The sequence below is a fragment of the Ailuropoda melanoleuca genome, chromosome 5 (assembly GCF_002007445.2).
Source record: "Ailuropoda melanoleuca isolate Jingjing chromosome 5, ASM200744v2, whole genome shotgun sequence".
Taxonomy (NCBI): Eukaryota; Metazoa; Chordata; class Mammalia; order Carnivora; family Ursidae; genus Ailuropoda; species Ailuropoda melanoleuca.
Window position 1 is genome coordinate 68,547,574 of NC_048222.1, and position 17,134 is coordinate 68,564,707.

Consider the following 17,134-nt stretch of genomic DNA (forward strand, 5'->3'; position numbering starts at 1 on the left):
CAGGTCATGATCCCAGGGGCCTAAGACTGAGCCCCACATCAGGCTTCTGACCCAGTGGGGAGCCTGTTTCTCCCTCTCCCTCTGCCATTCCCTCTGCTTGTGCTCTCTGTCTCTCTCTCTCTCTGTCAAATAAATATATAAAATCTTTAAAAACAACAATAAAAAAATAAAATAAAACAAAAACCCAACAAAAAATAACAATGAATCCTTACCTATACATACAAAAATCAACTCAAAATGTATCATAGGCCCAAACTTGAAAGCTAAAACTATAAAGCTTCTAGAAGAAAACCATGGTCACTTAAGTCAGGCAAAATTTTCTTATTTAGACTAAAAAATTACAGACTATAAAAAATTTGATAAATCATACTTGATCAAAATTAAAAATTTCTTCCTCAAAAGACAATGCTAAAAACTTTAAGGGTATAGCGCCTGAGTGGTTCAGTCAGTTGAGCATCTGCCTTCGGCTCAGGTCATGATCCTAGGATCCTGAGATCAAGTCTTACACTGGGCTCCCTGCTCGGCCAGGGGTCTGCTTCTCCCTCTGCCTGCCCCTCCCCTTCTGCTCATGCTCACTTGCATGCTCTCTCTCTTCTTAAATAAATAAATTTTTAAAAACATATATATATATTTTAAATGTAAGGGTAAGCATATGTCTTACTCCATATCTACAAAGTCAGTATCTCCAGAGATGGGGTTCCACATGTCATTTGAACCATGACTAATGAGAATTACTACCTTAAGTTCTCAAAGACAAAAAATTGAGAAATTCATTATACCATATTGGTAGCCTTCATGTAGGACCAAAGACGAGCCATATGGAGAAATAGAAGATATATATTTTCTAAAGGAAATAAGGAAATTTGACTCGGAGAAGAGAAGGTTCAGGGATTGATTAGTATATTGTTCTGCAAGTATATGAATGATCTCTATGCAGTGATCTGGACACAAATGCCAGAAATTAAAAGAATGGAAAAACGAAATATGAGAAATTTAGGCTGAAAATAAGAACTAGTTTCTGATAGCTGGCTTCCAAACAAGATTGTGGAATCTTCTCAAATGTTCATTAAGATAAGCCATCCCACAGTAGGTAAAATGATCCTAACCCCAAGGAGATAATCTAGGGAATTTAAGTTTCTCTCTGAGGGATTAGACACAAGAAGGCCACTCTGTGAAGCTGACAATAGTAACATCAAAGTTCATTTGCCAGGAAGTGCCCATTCTCAAGTTGGGTGTCAAGAATATCCTGACACAAACCCAACCTATATCCTCTGTCCCTTGCTAAATCGTACTATGTTAATGTAATATTAAAAAACTACAATAGTTTCCTCTTTGTCAGTCTACTTACAAATAAAGAGTAGTAGATAAGAATGGAGATAAGGAAAGCTTTTAAACTTTTCAATTTATGTGTATCAGAAATAAAATCCACCAGGTCCCGAGAGTATGCTCCAGGTCTGTCTGCTCTGTCTGGAAAATGGTTTTCAGACCTATGTTAAAATCTAGATAATAATCAACCCCAGAACCAGTGTATTAGCAGGAATGAAACAGTTGAGGGTTTGTATATATAGCATATCCTCATTTACCCCAACCGAATGTTGGAAATCAGGGTATATGCATCTGAAGGAATATCACAAAGCAAGTACTTTAGAAATGATTATTTCACTATTACTATTGTAATGTATGCTTATTTTAGAAAATAGAGCTGAACACATAAACACAAAATAAAACAAAAAAGCAAAGAAAAATTATTCATATTTCTGCCCCCCCGAGATAATTACAATTAATGCTGGGGTATTAACCATCTATGCACTAACCCATCCAAAACACCAAAATGAAAGCAAGAAGTGAACATTTTTTGAGCTTTTGGGAAGTGCATTCTTCTGTTAATATATGGATGCCTCTGCTGTTCCAGCTATTATGCAGGATGAGATTCAGCAAGCCTTAATTAAACATGTGGTCCCAAAGAAATATAAGATTAGATTCCTAGCCAAAAGAGTTCCCTTCTACCAAATCACTATGTTGAGAGTTTGGTAACCTGATTGCAACAACCACAATTTAATTTTATCTCCTCTTGCTTGTCACCTTGAACTCTAAATAGAGGAATACCATTTTTAATGGAAATGTCTTACTTTTTCTTTATCTCCAATTCTATCAGAAACTATCCTTTCCCCATGTAGTTGCAAAATGGATATCATCAGCAGAGATAAAAAGATCAAAATTTACAATCCTTGTAGAATTAAATTCCTTCTCTACTTTTTCATGGGTCTTTGTCCCTAAACTGCAGCAGTAATAACTCTCATATTTAAAAAAAAAATACCATACAAACTATTATTGTTGCACATTCTCGCTGTCCTTTTTCCATAACCACAGGGAGCCAAATTATGAATTCTTTATTGGATTTGTCATTGGAAATGGTGCCAACATGGAATTGGAAAGAGAAAACAATTGAGCTTCCTAAGTAGAATACAGAGCACAAATCTTTGAATTAGTTCTAATAATTAAAGCATCTTGTGAAGGGCTTCAATGATAGGATAAACTCATCTGTCCCTACTGTAGGACCCACATCAATTACACTGGGCATAAGAAGGATGGTACACAACAAAGGGAATTAAAATACAGAGGCTGACAATCCAGACAAAGCCTGATTCTGGTCAAAGGCAGCCTCTCCAAGTGTTATCTTTAAGCCAAGTGCTTTTAAATAAGTTTAAATACCAATAGGGGGTTAATTTGAGACCAATTTGATTTTATTTCTGAATTAATGGTTTTTAAATCTGCTTTTATAATTTCTGCTTATCAAGGATTGCCCTTCTGGTATAAAAACTGAGCCAAGACTCAGTTATCAAATTACTATGAAGGGTTCTGTTAATTAGATAGTTTATCTGTGATGAGTTGTTGACACTGAGATGATGTGTGTTAAATAATTTTAAAATATTCTGTGGGGTACTAACTTGGTGGCTCAAAGCATTGCTCTTCCATTTTTCAGACCCTGCTTTGAGTCAAACTAGAAGCTCTTAGTAAAAATTAATTTGACGGTGTAATACATTTCTTAAATATAGAATCATTCATATCTTAAAATTATACATATGAGAGAATAAATCTTCTGGCACTCTTTATTAAGCTGCTGTAGACCATTCTAACTAATTCAGCCTCTTTCACATGCTGGTTGGTCTTTAACTGCTCGGTATAGACTGCCAGGAAATTCATCACTTCTGTTATTAAACACAATTCTCAGGATTTGCTCTTTTCATAGTGTTTCTTTTAAAAGCTTTTTTGGTGATTTTTCCTCTGGCTTCTCTTTCTACCTCCAAATCAGGCAACCCAAGAGAAATCTCAGAAACTGAAATATTTTTTTCCCATGTAGGTAAATTAAAGCTCCAGCTGTTAAGGGTTTTTCTTTCTATCTGTCAATTTTCTTTTTCTAGTTATAGACTGTGACAGCAGAGGCCAAGAACAGTCCACAGGGAATGGCTTGGAGACTTAAAACAAGCTGGTATCTTTGTATTTTCTAGAGGAAAAAACATTGGACACCAGTCTTTAACATGAGGAAAGCTGCTAATTAATTGACCTATAATTGTTAAAAACACAAATCATTCTTTATTATCTCTGCAATTTCATTTTAAAATCCCTTTAAATGTTGATTTTATTTACGGTTTGTTGTTTTTGATATTTTCATTTTGCTCTTTTTTTTTTCAATAATTCTCCAAGACACAGGGTATACTAGAAAAACTGAGTCTCAGAATGGGAAGTCTTAAGTCTTCCTAGTTTTTAATTTTAATGAATAGCTATAACGCATTCAACCAGTATATACATGGCTCAGAAAAAGAGGTGACTCCCACAAGGTAGTGAAGTTCTCTGCAAGTCACTAAACTCACAGGAACTCTAAGTCCATATCCTAGGCTTACCAATACCTGTGTGGTCTTAGGCAAGTGGACTCTGCAGGCTTTGATTTTTTATATTTATAAAATAAGGAGATTAGAATCCACAAATACACTTTCCAGCTCTTATATTCCATGATTCTTTTCATCAGAGGAACTTACTGTTGTGAAAGAACAAAAAATGAGTTCACATGAAGCCAGCAGTCATTCTAAACTGGTTTTGTTCAGTTCCTTCAACGGAGGTTTTGAAGAAAAGTATCAACAAAGAAAGGAGAATATCAGGTATCAGGTAAAAGGAAAGAACACAGGACAAGGAGTGGGGTCTCGGTTCTAGTCACAACTGTGCCATTAATAACTTAGTAACTATGAACAAATTGTGGGATTGAAACTTCTGAAGCCAATGATTGTACTCCAAATTGAAGAGATTTGATTTTATTATCTCTGAGTTCCTTTAGGCACAAAAATTCTATGATTCTAAAAAATGGCCCAAAAGTGGCAGAGGAGGATACCTGGAAATATTCAAACATTGTTGACAATGAACTCTGATCTTTTGTTCCTGGTTGGAGAACATTGCTCAAAAACATGCTGTCCCAGACCATCAACTCATGAGTAAAACATTCCCTTGGGAACCTGAAACAAATGCTGTAACTAAGGATTACTTTCTGAATCTGTAACATCTTAGTTATCATGATAGCAATCTCTTGCTTGCCAACCCTAAGAAATAAGGATTATAAAACAAGCATGTATTTCCTCTATTCTGCTCCTTGATTTCTCACTTCTTTACCCAAAATATAGTTGAAATGACTGATAAAAATCAAGACACATCCAAAAATGTAAGTCCTAGTGATACATCTCAAGAACACTAGGACATGTAAAGTGTTTGCTCTCTTTATGCAAACCTTTCTAGAAATTCTAGGCACTCCCTATGATACTGAATTTAGCAAAGCATTTATATTGCCAGCAAGCCTGCAATACTCATGCATTCCAGCCTTTTAAGAAAAATATTATTTCTAATATTTTTCAAGCTCTAGTCCAAGTAAGAAATCAAAAAGAAACAAGTCTCGAAGGAAAAAAAAAATTGCCAAAATAAAGGTAGTAGGAAGGATAGTTTTCAGATTTTAATTATCTACCAAGTGAAAAGTATAAACGGTGTTGGATATTTTTGTTCTGAAATATCAAGTACTGGACACAGCCCAAAAGCAGATGATGTAATCCATTCCAGAAAGCCAATTCTCCTGCTGCTTTCTTCTTCTTCTTCTTCTCCTTTTCATGCTTGCGTCCTTAGAATCAGTCAGATGCTTTTCCTTTTCCTTCAAGGCACTGACCCTTCCCCTGTTAACCCTGGGACCACCATTTTATTTGCAAGCCCTACTTAGGATAAGTAGCATATTCTAATAGCCCTTGCTTTGAACCATAGTATAAAAGATGGAGATGCTGTTCCCAACTTCTTCATAGACCTGGGTCAAATTCCTTTAATCCTTTTTAGTCTCATGCTTTGATTTCTGGGGGTTTTTTTTCTTTCCTTTTTGACTGGTAAGATAATAATTGGCAACATCTGAATGCTCTTAAATATGCACTAATGATTACAATCCATTATACCTCAGTCATGGAACTCATAGCAAAAACTATCTTTAATGAATAAATAAGAAATCTGTACTTTAAAATTTTATCCATAGAGCTCTTGAATCATAACAAACAACTTCCCCTAGCTTCCTACAGAACTATCCAATTTTCCAAATGGAAAACTGGAATAGAGACTAAGGAACTTTCCTTAGGCTGCAGTCCAGGTTTAGGGAATAACTTCTTTGCTAAATATAAATAATTCATTTTAAATCTCCCCAAATCAAAATATTTCCAATGTAAACCTCTAAAATATACACAGCACTGAACAAGCATGGGAAAATTTCAAAATATTCATGATTTGAAAATCAATCATTACCTAGACTAGGCTGTAATGCTAAAGAATGTTTCCTCAAAATAGGCTCTCATACTGATTTCAGGTTGTACCCCAGGGTTGGCACACAGTATAGACTCTGTCAATGTATGTTGAATGGATGATGGTTGCTTGGCTGTAGTCTTAAATAAGGTAGCAGCAAGAAGATGGGGGATTGAATAGAGTGGATGATCTATAGAAATACTAGAAAGATAAAAATGAAAGAAGTTGATAATTGGGTATGAGAAATGTGTTGAAGAAGGGGGAACTCAGAGGGACTTCCTTGTTTCTGGATTAAGTGATGAGATAGTGAAATTCAGTGAGATAGGAAACATGGAGAAGTGGGAAAGAGGCGAGTAGGTACACAGTGAGTTCAAGATTAGATGTGTTAGGCTGGTGATGGGTAGTAAGGAGGACACGTATTGCATGGTGCACTGGGTGTTATACGCAACTAATGAATCATGGAACTTTACATCAAGAATCAGGGATGTACTGTATGGTGACTAACATAATATAATAAAAAATATTATTAAAAAAAAGATTAGATGTGTTAAATCAAAAGATCTTGTGCACATCAAGAGAAATTTTTCAATAAGAAGTTGGATATATAGGGGTACCTGGGTGGCTCAGTCGTTGGGCGTCTGCCTTTGGCTCAGGGCATGATCCCGGCATTCTGGGATTGAGCCCCACATCAGGCTCCTCCACTGGAAAAATAAATAAAATCTTTTAAAAAGAAAAAAAAGAAGAAGTTAGATATATAGATTTGAGCTTAATAGAGACATTTTTTACTTGGACTTCATCATCATATAAGTGATAATTAAAGTTTTATCCATAAATGAAATTACTGTGGGAATAAGTATAGAATAGAATATCACTGTCCAGTACATTTTTAAATGGTTAAGAATAGGAACTCAATAAAGGGTTGCTCATTTTTTACTTTTTCATGGACATTAAAAGTATATATTAGCAGCCATATACTATCATTATTATTTCATAGAAGAAGGAGAAGAAATTTTAACTTATAAAAATATGGATGATATAATCTTAAAAAGGATAATCCTTCTAATTAACCAGATAATGTATGTAAAATATTTAACTTATCATCCTTTATCACAAAATGACTTTATCATGAAATGACACCATTTAGAGGCCAGTGTTTGGGAAACACTGGTACCAATGAACAGAGAAGTCCAAGGTCAGATGTCCTGGGAATGCTCATCTTCAAGTGTTCATCAGAAGACAGGGTCCACAAAGGAGACTGCTTCTAAGAAGCAGGAAGTGAAGCTAGTGAAATGTGTTATCTTAAAGAAAGGGAAACAAAATATTTCAAGGGATATGAAGTCAAAAGTTCATATGTCGCTGAAAGACCCAATAGATTTATTAACAAAGGGTTTACTGATGTTCTGAATAAGAATAGTTTTATACAAAAATGATGATATGAGGACTTTAGTTCAGGGCTGACTCAGGCAATACAACATTTTGTTATGACTTCTACATTCAGGTCAATAAGCATTTGTTGAGCATTTAGTGTGCTCAGATCAATTTAAGAGATCCCCTAGAGATTAAAATATTAATAAAATATTTCCTGTCCTCAAGAAACTTGTAGTCTCAAAGGAAAGATGAAAAATAAACATAAAAATCTGTGGGATGTCTCCAAAGAAAATATACAAATGGCTAACAAGCACATGAAAAGATGTTCCACGTCATTGTCATTTGGGAAGTGCAAATTAAAAGCACAATGAGATGCTACTTCATATCTACTAGGATGGCTAGAATTAACACACACACACACACACACACACACACACATTCATAAAATAACAAGTGTTGATGAGAATGTAAAGAAATTGGAGCCCTAACATGCTGCTAGTGGGGGCATAAAGCGGTACAGCAGCTATGGAAAGCAGTGACAATTCCTCAAAATGTTAAACACAGGGTTACCACATGACCTAGCAATTATACTTCTGAGTATATACCCAGGAGAACTGAAAACGGGTATTCAAATAAAAACATGCATTTGAAAGTTCAGAGCAGCATTATTCATAGCAGCTAAAAAGTGAAACAACACAAATGTCCATCAATAAACAAAATGTGGCATAGCCATCCAATGGAATACTATTCAGTCATAAAAAGTATTGATATATGCATGCTATAACATAGATAAATCTTGAAAACACTATGCTAACTGATATAATCTAGATAAAAGGCCTCAGGTTGTATGATGATTCCATTGAGCTGAAATATCCAGAATAGGCAAATCCATAGATAGAGAAAGCATGTTGGTGGTTTCCAGGGGCTGGGGGTGGGAGGGGTGGGAAGTGGCAGCTTAATTGGTACAGGGGGTTTTTTTAGGGGGGAGGGGTGAAGAAAATGTTTTGGAATTTGATAATGGTGATGGTTGTACACTGTGAATGTAAATTATATATTTGAGTATAAATTATACATGTGAGTGTAAATTGTACCTTTAAAATAGTTAAATGGTCAGTTTTATGTTATATGAATTTTACCACAAAATAAAAACCTATGGAATACAATATGATGAGCCATAAGAAAGTTGCCAAGCACTGCAAGAACATAAAGGAGGATAGAGTGATCAGAGTACTAAAGAAGGTGATGGTGTTTGAGCTTGGCCTTAAGGATTGTCTAGAGGAAGAATAATACTAGAAGCAGAGAGAACTCTTTCAGTGGGGCAAGAAAGGGCAGCAAAGTATAGGTCATGTTCAGAGAGCAGTTAACAGCTTTGATTAGTCGTCACAGGATGGGTGAAAACAGTAGTAAAAAGTGGGCCCATGTAGTTTGGAGAATCAAGTCTGCTCTCTCTTCCTTTAGTTATTTTTTAAGATTTTATTTATTTACTTGAGAGAGAGAAAGAGAGAGCATGAATGAGGAGAGGGAGAGAGAATCTGAAGCAGACCCACACTGAGCACAGAGCCCGAAGTGGGGCTCAATCCCACAACTGTGAGATCATGACCTGAGCCAAAACCAAGATCTGGATGCTTACCTAGCTGAGCCACCCAGGCACCCCTCTCTGCTCTCTTCCTCTACAGGGCACATTTCCTCTTGGCAATGAGCAGTGACAGGACATTCTTTGAGGCAGTCTGAATTGCAGATGCTTGAAATGATTCCCACGTAAACGTCTAAATTGGATGTTCTTTCTATGCCCTTCCTCCCCATATTTCTTTTTTATCTTGAATAGATTTAGGACAAACAAGACAATTAATCATGTAAAGCTGTTGATGCAGTGAAGAAATTAGGTTCTGTCTTCCCACACAGGTCCTTTGCTGGGTATAAAATTCTTAAGCGTTGGCAAGTAGCATAAGCCTCCCTATTGTAGCTTTGTTAGTTACAAAACCCAAAACAGCCACAAGCTACCAGGCTGGCTCTTTTCCTTCCCATGGTTTCAGAGTTTATACATTTTGACCATTTACTTCATATATTTAAGTCACAGCAGAGAATATAGACACCTTAGGTCCAGAAAATACTGTGGAGGGAATATAAAATTTAAGAGTTACAAGTTTCTGTAATGCATAGGATGGAAATTTAGCTCCCAGTTAGAAAACATCTCATCAGTAAACATGGCATACATCAAGCTGAATGTTGCCTGAGAAGGCCTCTAAGCTTAAGCTGTTCTTTCTTCCTTAGAGCCCTTGCACAAATTTCTGACATCTGGCCCTGCACCACCATGATCTTCATCATCATTAGAGTCATTGTTATTACATATCCATGAAAGATCTACATGAGTATAGACTGATTTGTACTTAGAATTTATATAAATAGCATTATACCTCTGTGGCAGGCAGACCCTAAGGTGCCCCCCCCCGCAATGTATCTCACCTTCTGGTAGTCACATCCTTGTGTAATCTCCTCTTCCCTGTGACATGCTTCTAACCAATGGAATATGACAAAGTTGTAGGGTATACGTGATTATGTGTATGTGATTACATGGTTTCATAGCATCAACTTTCTGGAGTCTCTCTGTTGCTGACTTTGAAGAAACAAGCTGCCATGAATCCTACAGCTGTTTGGAAATGAATCCACCATCAACCTAAGTAGCATGGAAATAGATCCTTCCTCAGTCAAGCTGCTGGTGGTGAAAACCCAACTTTATCCAACACCTTCACTGCAGCTTCGTGAGACCCTAAACAGAGGACCCAGCCAAGCCATGTTCAGACTCTTCCGCCACAGAAACTGTGGGAGATCATGAATGTGCAATGCTTTAAACCATTAAGTCTGTGAAAATTTGTTATGTAGTAATAGAAAAATAATCTCCAAGAAGAACATTGTTCAAAACAGTTAAGGAGATATGAACAGACACTTTTCCAATGAAGACATACGAATGGCTAACAGACACATGAAAAAATGTTCAATATCATTAGCCATCAGGGAAATTCAAATCAAAACCACACTGAGATACCACCTTACACCAGTTAGAATGGCAAAAATTGAGAAGGCAAGAAACAACAAATGTTGGAGAGGATGTGGAGAAAGGAACCCTCTTACACTGTTGGTGGGAATGCAAGTTGGTACAGCCATTTTGGAAAACAGTGTGGAGGTCCCTTAAAAAATAAAATAGAGCTACCCTATGATCCAGCAATTGCACTACTGGGTATTTACCCCAAAGATACAGATGTAGTGAAAAGAAGGGCCATATGAACCCCAGTGTTCATAGCAGCATTGTCCACAATAGCCAAACTGTGGAAGGAGCCGGGATGCCCTTCAAAAGATGAATGGATAAAGAAGATGTGGTCCATATATACAATGGAATATTACTCAGCCATTAGAAAGAATGATTACTCAATGGAACTGGAAGAGACTATGCTAAGTGAAATAAGTCAGGCAGAGAAAGAGAATTATCATATAGCTTCACTTATTAGTGGAATATAAGGAATAGCAGGGAGATCATTAGGAGAAGGAAGGGAAAAATGAAGCGGGGAATACAGAGGGGGAGATGAACCATGAGAGACTATGGACTCCGGGAAACAAACTGGGGGGGTTGGCTAGCCCTGTGAAGGGTATTAATTGAATGTATTGCATTGGAGCACTGGGTGTTATATGCTAAACAAAGAATCATGGAACACTACAACAAAAGCTAATGGTGACTGACATATCATAATAAAAAAAAAGAATCTAAAATTACAAAAAAATAGATAAGGAAAAACAGCTATTCAAACAATAAAATTAAGGAAGTATAACTATGGGATTTTTCCCTCTCTCTTCGGGGAAGAAGGCATGAAACTTCATATTTTATTATCAGTTAGGGAGGTTAGGCTGAGACTGTTTTTAAGTTGTCAATGTTAGGGAGCCAAATAAGAGGAGTGTTGTACAGGACATCCATCTGGGTTAATAAAGTATTAGGAAAGTCCCTATGGTCCCAATTCTCCTCATTCCAAGAACAGAAATGCACCCTTCTTCACTTTTGCCTATGGCTTAGGGTTCTAGGCTTATGTATATAGTCCTCAGAAGGACATTTAAACTATTATCAATCCTTTTCACATAGGCATTCCTTGGAGATATTGTGGGTTTATTTTCAGACCACTGCAATAAAACAAGTGTTGCAATAAAGTGAGTCAAATGATATTTTTGGTTTCCCAAAGCATATAAAAACTATGTTTACACTATAGTGTAGTCTATTACGTGTGCAATACCATTATGTCTAAAAAACAATGTATATACCTTAATTTAAAAATACTTTATTCCTAAAAAAAATGCTAACCATCATCTAAGCTTCAGTAAATTGTAATTTGTAATCTTTTTGCCGACGGAGGATCTTGTCTCAGTGTTGATGGCTGCTGACTGATCAGGGTATTGGTTTCAGAAAGTCGGAGAGTCTGTGGCAATTTCTTACAATAAGACAACAATGAAGTCTGCTGTATTGACGGGCTTTTCCTTTTACAAATGATTTCTCTATAGCATGTAATGCTGTTTGATAGCATTTTACCCATAGTAGAACTTCTCCCAAAATTAGAGCCAATACTCTCAAACCCTGCTGCTGCTTTATCAACTAAGTTTATATAATATTCTAAATGCTTTATGATCATTTCAACAGTCTTCACAACATCTTCACGAGGAGTAGATCCCATCTCAAGAAATACTTTCTTTGCTTGTCTCTAAGAAGCAATTCCTCATCCATTAAAACTCTATCATAAGATTTCAGCAATTCAGTCACATCTTCAGGCTCCACTCCTAATTCTAGTCCTCTGCTATTTGTATCACATCTGCAGTTACATCCCTCACTGAAGTCTTGAACCCCTCAGAGCCATCCATGAGGGTTGGAATCAACTTCTTCCAAACTCCTGTTAATGTTGATATTTTGACCTCTTCCCATGAATCATAAATGTTATAGTGAAATCTTTCCAGAAAGTTTTCAATTTGCTTTGCCCAGATTCATCAGAGGAATCACTATCTATGGCAGCTATAGCCATATGAAATGTATTTCTTAAATAATAAGACTTGAAAGTCATAATGACTCCTTGATCCATGGGCTACAGAGTAGAGGTTGTTAGCAGGCATAAATACAACATGAATTTCATTGTACAAGTTCATCAGAGTTCTTGGGTGGCCAGGTACCTTGCTAATGAGCAAGGTAATCTTTTAAAATAAATATTTTAAATAAATCCTTTTTTATGAGAAGTAAGTCTCAATAGTGGGCTTAAAATATTCAGTAAACCATGCTGTAATCAGATGTGTTGTTATTTAGGCTTTGTTGTTCCATTAATAAGCACAGCCAGAGTAGATTAAGCATAATTCTTTAAGGTGCTAGGATGTTTGGAAAGGCAAATGAGCATTGGCTTCAACTTAAAGTCAACAGCTGCATTAGCTTCTAAAAGGGAGTCAAATTACTGCAGCTTCCACATCAGCACTCACTGCTTCACCTTGCACTTTATGTCATGGCGATGGTTTCTTTCCTTAGACCTCATGAACTGACCTCCGCTAGCTTCCAACTTTTCTTCTACAGCTTCCTCACCTCTCTCAGCCCTCACAGAATTGGAGAGAGGTAGGGCCTTGCTCTGTATTAGGCTTTGTCTTAAAGGAATGTTGTGGTTGGTTTGATCTTCTATCCAGACCACTACAACTTTCTCCATATCAGTAATAAAGCTGCTTTGCTTTCTAATCATTCATGTGTTCACTGGAGTAGTGCTTTTAATTTTCTTCAAGAATATTTCTTTTGCATTCATAACTTAGCTGTTTGGTGCAAGAGGCCTAGCTTTTGACTTATCTCAGCTTTCTACATGCCTTTCTCACTAAGCTTAATCATTTCTAGCTTTTAATTTAAAGTGAGAGACATGTGACTCTTCCTTTTACTTGAAAATTTAGAGGCTATGGTAGGGTTATTACCTGGCCTAAATTCAACATTGTTGTATCTCAGGGAATATGGAAGCCTGAAGAGAGGGAGAGTGATGGGGGAACAGCCAGTTAGTGGAGCAGTCAGAACACACACCTTTACAAAGTTTGCCATCTTATATGGGTGCGGTTTGTGGTGCTCCAAAACAATTACAATAGTAACATCGAAGATCACAGATCACAGATGACCATAACAAATATAATAATAATGACAAAGTTTGAAATATTACAAGAATTACCAAAATGTGACACAGACACAAAGTGAACAAATGGTGTTGGAAAAATGGCCCCACAGACTTGCTTGATGTTGGGTAGCCACAAACATTCAATTTGTAAAAAAGCACAATACATGCAAAGTGCAATAAAAAGAAGCACAATAAAATGAGGTATGTCTGTGCTGAGAATAAAATTTTATATGAATAGAGAGAACTCATTTAGAACTCTGTCTGTGAGGCCAGTTCTATCCTTTTAAGTATCTGCCTTTCACCCAGGAAAACTTTCTAAGACCTACATAAAGCAATACCCCAAGGATGCTCCAGGTTTTGAGACCTGGATACTGAGCCACTCACTTCAACAGCTAGCGTATTTCCCTATCCTCTCTTCCTCATTGCATTTCACTGGTTTTTGTCTCTGCCTTTTCCTTCCAGTTGATGCATTGATTGACTACTTTCTAATTTCCCCACCTCCAAGCTTGACTCCATCATGGCTCTTATCATTCCTACCACTGATTCTGATACTCTAAGGATGAATTTCTAGATAACATCCTCTAACACTTTCCCTGGTAACTGTGAATCACTCTTCCAGCCAGCATCTCACCTTGGTAAAGTCCATCCCTACAATCAAGATGCAGATAAGCATTGAGGAGAGAGGGAAAGATGCTCAGGAATGAGAAGCAAAGACCATGAAAACAACTTCACCTAATGCAGAATTTTGCATAATGCACCTTTTCAACAACCTTTTAAAGGGCTGTTATTAAGTTATTTACATAAGCTGGTATTTACACTCACTTGAATTTGGTCTTATTCCTCTCTACTGTCCAGGACTCAACAGTGGTATCTGCAGAAATTAATAAGATAGAAAATTCTCTCTTTCTCCTAATTCCTTTCAACATTTATTAAACAATTATTGTATGCAAGTCACTTTGCAAAGTATTGTTAGTAACCCCAAAACGAATATATCATGTCCCTTCTGCTGAGTTGCAAGAGGGGAGAACATAATTTAAATAACTACAATGCAAGGCAGAAAAACATCGCTATGATAGAGTCACAAGAGATAGAAGGGAAAGATTATATTGACTGGAGTAATCAAGAAAGTATTTGTGGAGGAAGGCATTAAAGCAGTAGGTTAGTGAGCCATTCCTTTCTCAATTACCATGGGGATGATTCCAGAAAAAGGAAGTAGGCAGTGACTCAGTTTAATATCCTTGCAAATATGATAACTAGAATTCTTGGAAAATAGACTAATGATGCAGGATGTCTCTGGTTTATGATTACTTAGGGTAAATAAGCCTACAATCTATGGGTTTATGATGTATGGCTCCTTGTAGAATGTAACATAAGCCATACAACTCTCTGGAGCATGATGCAGAGATGTTTCCCAACTTAAATTCTCCCCATTGTGTAAGGTAACCTGAAATCCTCAATTAGAGACCTCATCTATTGTTGTGGGATAGAGAGCACATGTGTACCAAAAAAAAAAAAAAAAAAGGATGTGGGAAGTCATATGGGATGTGTCAGCCTTCTCTCTGCCTTGCCTGTAACTTCTGAGTGCTTGTATTCTTAAAATTGGTTGGAAAGCTTGATACCAGATAAGATCTCCAAATTGTGTGAGTCGGATTTGACAATCTGATATTTAGTGTTAGTTCAGTCTTTACAGAACAGGTGGAACTTGAAATAAGCTTATTGAGGGGTGCAGGATTTCAAAAGGCAGCAATGAGGCAGCTGACATTTTTAAGCAGAGAAAAAACAGGTACAGAGATAAGAAAGTAGAAAAACACAGGATATTTAGGCCATAATACACATCTAGTTTGGCTATAGAGTATACAATATATCTAAGGGAACAGTCATGGAAGATAAAGCTTGAAAAGTAAGTTGAGGGCTTGGAATTCCAGGTTGAGGACCTTACACTTAATTCTGTAGGAAATGAGGAGCCACTAAAGGTTTTTTATAAAGAAAGTAACAGAATCACAACAAAGCTGCAGGTAGTTTTCCCAGCAGCTTTGGAACAGGGAGAAATTATCCAAATTGAAGCATGAAATGGCTTAGCTCAGTGATTGTCAAATGAGGTCCATTAACTCAGGTGGATCCAGAGACACAAATTGAAGTTCTCTTTGGGGATTTTGTTATTGCTGTTATTTGCTTGCTTTTTTGTTTTTTTAACATTTAAAAATATTATGTATCTACTTTGATGATAATTTTTAAATGCAACTGAGGACCAGTAGATGCTCATATTATAACTGAATATTGCCACAAATTTCAGTGCTTATACCTTCTTTCTGTTTATCTGTGTTGGTACTAATTACAATTTAAACTGTCATAACTAATAAAGAATAAAGGGTACTTCAAATGTAAACTTGTATTCACGCCAAGGAAAAGTCAAACGCTTTTTTTTTTTTTTTTTTTTGCATTTTGAGTTGTTAAAAAAAGTTATGGGAGAACTATATTATCACAATGTACCTGGTAGTACATATTGAACTTCAAGGAACTTGGATGTATATTTTTCTTTGCTTCTCCAGATTATTCTCCCGACTCTTTTCCACTCAGAAGTCCTATAACCTTCATTCCCAGGCTTCTTTGCCCTCTGGCTTCTAGTTGGGGTCAGCAAATGGGAGTTGATAGCAGGAGGTTGAAGAGTAAGGTCAGGGTATTTATTTTGATGGCTTCCTCCCTGCTGGGTTCCTACAAATTGATTGTATCCTTTGAACAAAGAGCACAGCTTCTCTAAGTCATTCTGCTCCTGTATCTGTCGCCACACTCCAGGCTCTGATTATTACTCCTTCATCTGCCTCTACAGTCTCATGGGTGATAACAGCTCTTCACTATTGCTATACTCAACCCTGTCTTTACCTTGTATGTATTTCCTTTATTAAACCCTCTTCAAATACTCCTGAAATAAATGTGTTTCATTTTCTGCCATGATCTGTCTGATACAATGAATCTCAATGGTCATTACAATGTTTGTATTACAAGCATCAATTTGGTTTCAGGAAAGCAACATCATCTGTCACATTAAAATAAATGTGTTACTCTGAATCTTATTGGTTTTATAGTTTCATTTGTATTTAATTTATAAATTTGTTTTAGTTTTTAGTTGTATCTGAGTTTTAATCGTAAGAGGCATATATCTAGTTTATGTTTGTATATATTTAAGTAAATGAATAAATAATAATAATAATATTATCAATCAACATTAAGGAGGTCTTGAATTCTTTGGTCCTTAAAAAAAAGGCCATATATCATTCAGATTTGAGAATCACTAGCCTAGCTTATTGCTTTCAACACAGCTTCCAAAACATCTCTGAAAAGCACCATAAAAGTTGTCAGGTGTGAAATGGACAATTGATAGTGAACGCATACTGAAAGCCAAGAACTTCATAAAGCCCATTAGGACTCCAGAAGCCACGGCTGAAAACAATTGCACATTCTCTCACCCCCACGGCGCTCTAAGATGGCCTGCATGAACCACTATGGCTTTTCATGTATGCTAATCTTTAAACTCCAGATTGGAGAACTGTGCTCTGAAAGTCTTCTTATTTAAGCTAGTGAAGTAAATTTATATTTCAACACACCCCTCTACTCCAAACATATAGCAAGTACGGAAAGGGAAAAAAAAATACATAGCTATATATTTTTTAAAAGAGAAGCATCTCTATAAACCAGAATTCATAGGGCTGAGCGGGACTGAAGCTCCTGGCTTGCTGGGCATCACTCCCAGAAGTGGAACTGGCAGCAGGCTGGTCAGCTTCATAAGCATAAGATACCAGACA